Raw genomic sequence first — 6992 nt, 5'->3', positions numbered from 1 at the left:
AATTGTGCTCCACATTATATCCCTCCCACCCGGCACACTATTTGTATATTTTAGCCAGTCAATAAATATTTATTGAACAGGGGAATGTTCAATAAATATTTGTTTAACAGAAGAATGTTCAATAAATCAAAAGCATGCTCTAGATAATAATTTTTCAGATTGTTAAAACTGAGATTGTTTGAAAATGTTAAGGTTTTTTTATATATAGTTCATTTATCTATTTTAATATATATTTCTAACACTAATAATCCCAGGCAGTTAAGCTACCTAACTGTGCTTGTAAATAGAAGCAAAAGAAATATTTGAGTATAGCAACAATGATTATAAGAAGTCATGAGAAATCACCTTAAGTGAATCTTTCATTTTAACAATGAGGAAAGTGATTCCTAGAAATATTAAAAATATCCACTCCTATGATTACCGAGGGTCAAGGCCAGGTTGCTTTCCTCTTTAACTTGATGATATTTGCAGGTAGCTTCTATGTGAATACAGTTAATTTAACAAAAACTCCCAGGGATTTGCTCCAGTCAACATTATAATATTAATGGAATTCAGAATCCCTAGTCTTTTTCTAACTTTTTTTTTTTTTTTTTTTTTTTCATTTTCCCTTTTCCATTCAAGGTGAAACCCATCTAGTCATGTCCCTGGTAGATCTTAGCTGTCTTTTCTTCATAGTTCATCATTAATAATCATTTATCCAAAAGACAAATGTGAATTTCCTCTTATGTTCAAGATTCAAAAAATGATGCTAATTATTCTAGGCATTGTGAATTGCTGTAAGCTAATGTAAATATTTATATTTGTGACATATATTTCTGATCATCTGTTATGTCTAGGATCTTTACTGAATGCTTTATAATTATTGCTCCATTTATTCCTCAATACAGCTCTGCAGTGAATATCTAACTATCTACAGTATATAGATGAAATCACTGAGATTCAAAGATCCCAAAACTTTAAAAAAGATTCTACCAACAGGTATTTGCATTTTTGTTAATTATAGAATTTTAAAATTGACCTTCTTCATAGTATAATGGGGAAAATGAGAAGATATTTTGCCCAGAGGCAAGGCCTTAAGCTCCTGGTAAAAGAGTCAGAATGGTCTTTATATGTTCTTATTATATATTGTGAAATTTGTGGCTGGAACCCTCCCAGGTTCAAGCTTCAAATCACATTTCTCAGTATTGCCCAGGTGATGGAGTACATCCCCAGACTTCATGGATTTCCTTTTTCCATAATTTCATCTCTTCAAGCTTCACCTGCCTAAGACTTGGACCTTCAGGATTACAGTTATTATCACCCATTTTTGCTTTAAATTTAATTTGAGCCCATTGTTTCTTCATCTTCTTCTGATTTGAGTTCCCAAGGGCCCCCTTCTGAATGCTAAGATTTTCAAGAAATGTTTATAAACCAAGATCCCCACATAGTTTAATTCCGTTGTTTTACATATAAAGAAAATATTAATTATTTAGCCAGCCCCAACTTTTAATAATATACCATGTCTTTGCCAATTTTATAACACTTAAAAAGTCATTTGAATGAAATTTCTCCTTTTTCTGCAAAATTAATCAGTAGGTTGTCTACCTTCCCATCCAGGAATATGTTTCTTTTGATTTACTTGCTTTTCTTGAGTGATTTTAATGGCGTAGAAGAAATTATTTCAATCTGGCCTGCCCCAGACTTCCCAAGCACCACTTACTGAATTTAATTCATTGGTCCTTCTTCTCCACTTGATCACTAAATATGTTCCCTTTTTCTCCTCAGTCCTGACTGATGAGCACAAATAGTATAATACACAGAGCAGTAACACCCTTCAGAGAAGCAATAAAGACCATATATATTTATAAATAGCTCATTATTCATTATAATTTAACATTGTGCAAACTTTGCTGAGATGCTTCTGAGACTGCAAGTTGTGGGTCCAAATCAATTTAGCTTATGAAATGAAGAAAGAGCATTGGCATTCCGGTTGCTTCTGGGTATTATGTATTTGATATATAAATAGTAGTCACTTCCCAACATCATTTCTCGATGCAGGTATCTACAAAACTTTATAAATAAAATCCAATAACTTCCATAGATGGTAGTGTCTGTTTCCAGATCTTCCCATCCCAGAAAAGAGAATATTAATTTTTTCCCTGAAGTCAAGAGGAGCGAGAACCACTACATTTGTTAATTTATATTTAATTGAACACAGATTACAGAGATCTAGGACCCACTTGTATAGTTTTTCCTTTTCATTGTACCTCCACATTAGCATGGGCATCTTTAAGCTTTGACTTGAGAACAAAACATCTGCATTCCATACAGAAAAATTAAATTCTATCAGTACAATGTCTACAGTTTCAACACAGAGTTTCATACCCAAACCATCCATCATGAAAGACATTGAAGTGTGTGTGAGGTCTGAGGGGTGGCTTGGGAGTGGGAAGGTGTGTATGCTGTGGGCGTGAATTCTCTTCTACAGAGAAGCAAATAGAAACAAGACCAGTGTTCTGAAATCTGGATATAGAAATTTGTATTAGTTAAGGTTCTTTAGGGAATGAGAACCAACAAGAGATATCCGTAAACATAAGATTTTATAAAAGTGTCTCACGCAACTTTGGGGATACATGAGTCCAAACTCCATAGGGCAGGCAGGGAACTAGCAACTCCAATGAAGGTGTTTGATGAATTCAGGAGATGCTGGCTAGCTGAAGAAGAAGCAGAAGTTCTCCCTCTCCCTTAAAAGTCTTAGCTGATTGGATTAAATCTAACTGAATTCTCTCATTGCAGAAGACATGCCCTTCATTGATGTAATCAGCCACAGATGCAATCAATTGACTGATGACTTAATAAAACAGCCTTCTGGTTCATTAACCAACCACAAATGTCCTTGCAGTAATGGTTAGGACAGTGCTTGCTTGACCAGACACCTGGACACCATCACCTGGCCAAATTGACACATAACACAGCCATCACAAAATTAAATAGAATCTCAGTGGTTGATGTGTCAGAACTAGAAAACCTATGATTTTGAGATTATATATGTGTACATGTAGGTAACATAAAATTGTGGGGTTTTTTCTCTGATGACATGCTTGATCACTCTTGCTTCTTCACTTTACATATATATAGTGCTAGTATATCACTCCTGCTTAGTATACAGAAGGCTGGAAGGAGCATCCTTTTCCACCTTTTCACAAGAAATGCTGGATACTCTGCAAAATCACAAACTTTTTTAACTCAACAGAGAGCTGAGGTCACAGAACCTCAGAAATCTAAGGAAACACAGGTACCTCTAATTAGAGAACATCACACAAGAACTCACTTACCTGGGGCAGACATGGGACCACATACAATCTGGTTAAATAGAAATCTGCTAAAAGTTTTATTGAATTACATAAAGCCAAGCATGTGCAACTGTGACTGTAGAAAACCCCTAAATGCTTTAGACACAAGGGAAATTCACACATTCTCTCAGGCTTTTTCTCACAGACCTCACCATGTGCCTCATGAGAAATACTGGAGGAAGGGTGAGATACCAAAGAAAACATCCTTTGACATGAAAGTGTCATGGAAGAGAGCAGAAGCACCCATGGGAAAAACCAAGCCTCAGTAAGATCCTTCATTCCTATCTCCCTTATGTTCTGTGTTATAAAAATTAAACACTGTTGGGGAAAGGAAGCAAACCTTCCTTCCCACTGAATACTTATTGCAGCTGTTGTAATGGAAAAGAAAAAAGGAAGGAAGGAAGGAAAGAGGGAAAGGAGGGAGGGAGGGAGGGAAGAAGGAAGGAAAGAAGGAAGGAAAGAAGAAAGGAGGAAATAGAAGAAGAAAGAACTAATTTCTTGGGGAAGGAACAGAAGCCAACCATATCATTAGACTTCTATTGCAGATTCTCTTGACATCCCCTCTGCGGAGAACCAGGTCAATGGATCTGTTTAAGACTGAGGTTGAATCAAAACAGTAGAGAATACACATCCACTACTCCCGTCCCTCACCAGGTTCAAGATCTGCAAGAGGACAAGATCAAGGAGAAAGACTCTATGAAGGCTCTCTAAGGATAAGAGTAGAACAAATGCTGAGAAAATAAATCTGTTAAACTGGTTGCCACCCTAAGCAAAAGGTTGCCATAAAGAAATTTGAATACTGAGATAAATGAGGGTAATGATAGTAACAACAAAACCCAAACCCAGTTCAATTTAATACAGCTTTCATTCAATTCCTCAGTTTAAAGAACTTTAAAAAGAGGAGTGTCCATGTCCAGACATAAGTATTATTTTATTTCATCTCTGTCTGCTTATACAAGATATACAACTTTCAAAAAAAATATGAAGTACATGGAAAACAACATCATCAGACAGAGCATTTACTATCAGACATGGATGTGAGCCAAGATGTTGAGTTATCAGGCAGAAAAATTAAAATAATTAAGTTTATTATGTTAAAGACTCTAGTGGGAAAGTGGACTACATACATGAAAAAGTGGGAAGTTTCAACAGAGAGATGTAAATTATAAAAAAGAGTCAATTATAGATGGTATAAACAATGACCATGGAAAGAGAGATGAAGAATTCATTAAATGGATTCATCAGCCAAGAAAAGAAATGATGAACTTGAAGAAATAGAAATTACTCAATAAAGAAAAAAAAAAGAGAGGAAAAAAGGGGGAGAAAAGGTATGAAGCATCCAATATCTCTCGGACAATATCACACCATCCAACATACAGGTATTTGGAACCCCCAGAAGTAGAGTGAGAGAACAAGGCAAGAGAGGTGAGTGTGTGTGTGTGGGGGGGGAGGGCAGATTTCCAAAATGTATCAGTGTACCAAACTATATATCTAAAATCAAGCAGGATAAATACAAAATAAACAAACACGTTAAAAACACCAAACAAACAAAACAACCTACAACATATTCCAACTGTGGGATACCAAATATTAACAGAAAATATTAAAAGCATCCAAAGGTAAAAATAAAACTTACTACATACAGAGAAAAATTTAATGACCGTACAAATATTGAGAGGATTGATTCATTATTCGTAAACCTGCTTTAAGAGAAATGTTAAAGGAACTTCTCTAGCAGTTTGAATATGATACCAGACAGGAAAGTAGATAAACACATACACACACAAACACTTAAAAAAAAAAAAAAAAAGACTTCAAGGCACCCAATGGTATAGATGAACGTAAATATAAAATTATTTTTCACTGAGCTATGATTTTTCCAACACTGAACTGCTTTGACTGTTGAACCATTGTATTCAGTTTTGAAATCATGTAGTGTGAAATCCAACTTTTTTTCTTCTTCTCTAAGTTGTTTTGATTATTATGTTTCCCTGCCTTTCAATATAAATTTTGGTAATAGCTTGTCAAATTATACATTATGATAGGGTTTTGATTGGAGCTATAATGAATCTGTAGATCAGCTTAGTAAGATTTGATAACAATACTGAGCTTTCAAAAATATGAATATCAGTATAATTCTCCATTTAGGTGTCTTCTTTAATTTCTTGTAATAGTGTTATTTTTCTTTTTTTTACAATTGAACATATAGATATTGCACATATTTTTCTATTTATATGTAACTATATTTTATTGGGTCCTATATTAAATGATAGATGATTGTTTTAAAAAAATTCAATATTCTTTTTTTATTTCACTTGATTGCTAGAAAATAGAAAAGTTATTGATTTGTATATTGTCTTTGTACCCTGTAACTTTGCTGAGAAGACTTATTCATTCTAGTAGTTTCTTAATGCTTCTCTTTGCAGGAGGATTTTCTGTTAAGATAATCATGTCATCTGTGACTATAGTTTCATTTCTTCCTTTCTAATTTTTGTTACTTCATTTCACTTATGGTGTGGGCTACGACCTTTAGTTTTCTGTTGAATAGGAGTTGTGAGGTTAAAATCCTTTTTTTTTCCCCCTAAATATTAGCGAAACATTTAGTTTTTCACCAAATAAAATGAAAAAAAAAAAAAAAAAACTAGGTTTTTTTTTGTTTTTTTATTTAATTTTGTTTTTATGAATCTGGTTCAGGATTAAGGATTTTTATCAGAAATTGAAGTTGGATATTGTCAAATGACTTTTCTGCATCTACTAAGAAAGTTAGAAGCTTTTTTAAAAATTTTATCTAATGGTATGGTGAATACACTGATCTCTTTTCTAATGTTGTAATAGTCTTGCATGCTTGGGATGAATACCACTTTGGTCATGATGTATTATTCTTTTTATATATTGCTGAATTCATTAAAAATTTTTTGAGGAATTTTGTGTTTACATAGTTCATGTGTATGAGAAATCTAAGTTTATAATTTTCTTTACTTGAAATGTATTTGTATGTTTGTTTTCTTTTTTAAATTCAGGATAATGCCGGCTACATAAAATGAATTCTTTTATTTTCTTCAAGAGTTTGTGTAGACTTGGTACCATTCATTTCATTTGTAAATGTTTTGTGGAATCTGCCAATGAGACCATCTAAGCCTGGAGTTTTCTTTGCTAGACAGTTTTTTTTTTTTTTTTTACCATAATTTCAATTTTTATATTAAATAAACAATGATTGTTTTCAAAGGTGAGCTTTTGTAGATTTTGTCTACTAAGGAAATTTTCTATTTCATCTAAATTGATGAATTTCTGGATATAAAGTTAATGAAATATTCCTCTTAATGGGGTAATGGCAAAAGCTCAGCTGAGCTCTCAGGTGTCCATGGTAGCCAATTAAGCCATCAAAACCAAAATGGAAGTAGCAATTAAGTCTTTAATCGCTTCCTGCAGTGATGCAAGCTAGAGGGCAACCTGAGAAAAGGCTCTGGTTCCCTTCATTCCATTGTCCCCCATGGAAACTACTAGGCAAGACTCGGGGCATCAGCACAGATGTGGGGAACATCTCACTGAGGTGGGAGACCTCAACTAAAGGCTTCTGCAGTTTTATGAACTCAGACACTGGAGGACATCCTAGGAGTGAAAACATCTGAGTGTGGAGGAAAATGTCCTCAAGGTCTTCTT

The sequence above is a fragment of the Choloepus didactylus genome, assembly GCF_015220235.1.
Source record: "Choloepus didactylus isolate mChoDid1 chromosome 5 unlocalized genomic scaffold, mChoDid1.pri SUPER_5_unloc1, whole genome shotgun sequence".
Classification (NCBI taxonomy): Eukaryota; Metazoa; Chordata; class Mammalia; order Pilosa; family Megalonychidae; genus Choloepus; species Choloepus didactylus.
The sequence above is the reverse complement of the archived record's forward strand: the minus strand, read 5'-3'. Positions refer to the sequence as shown.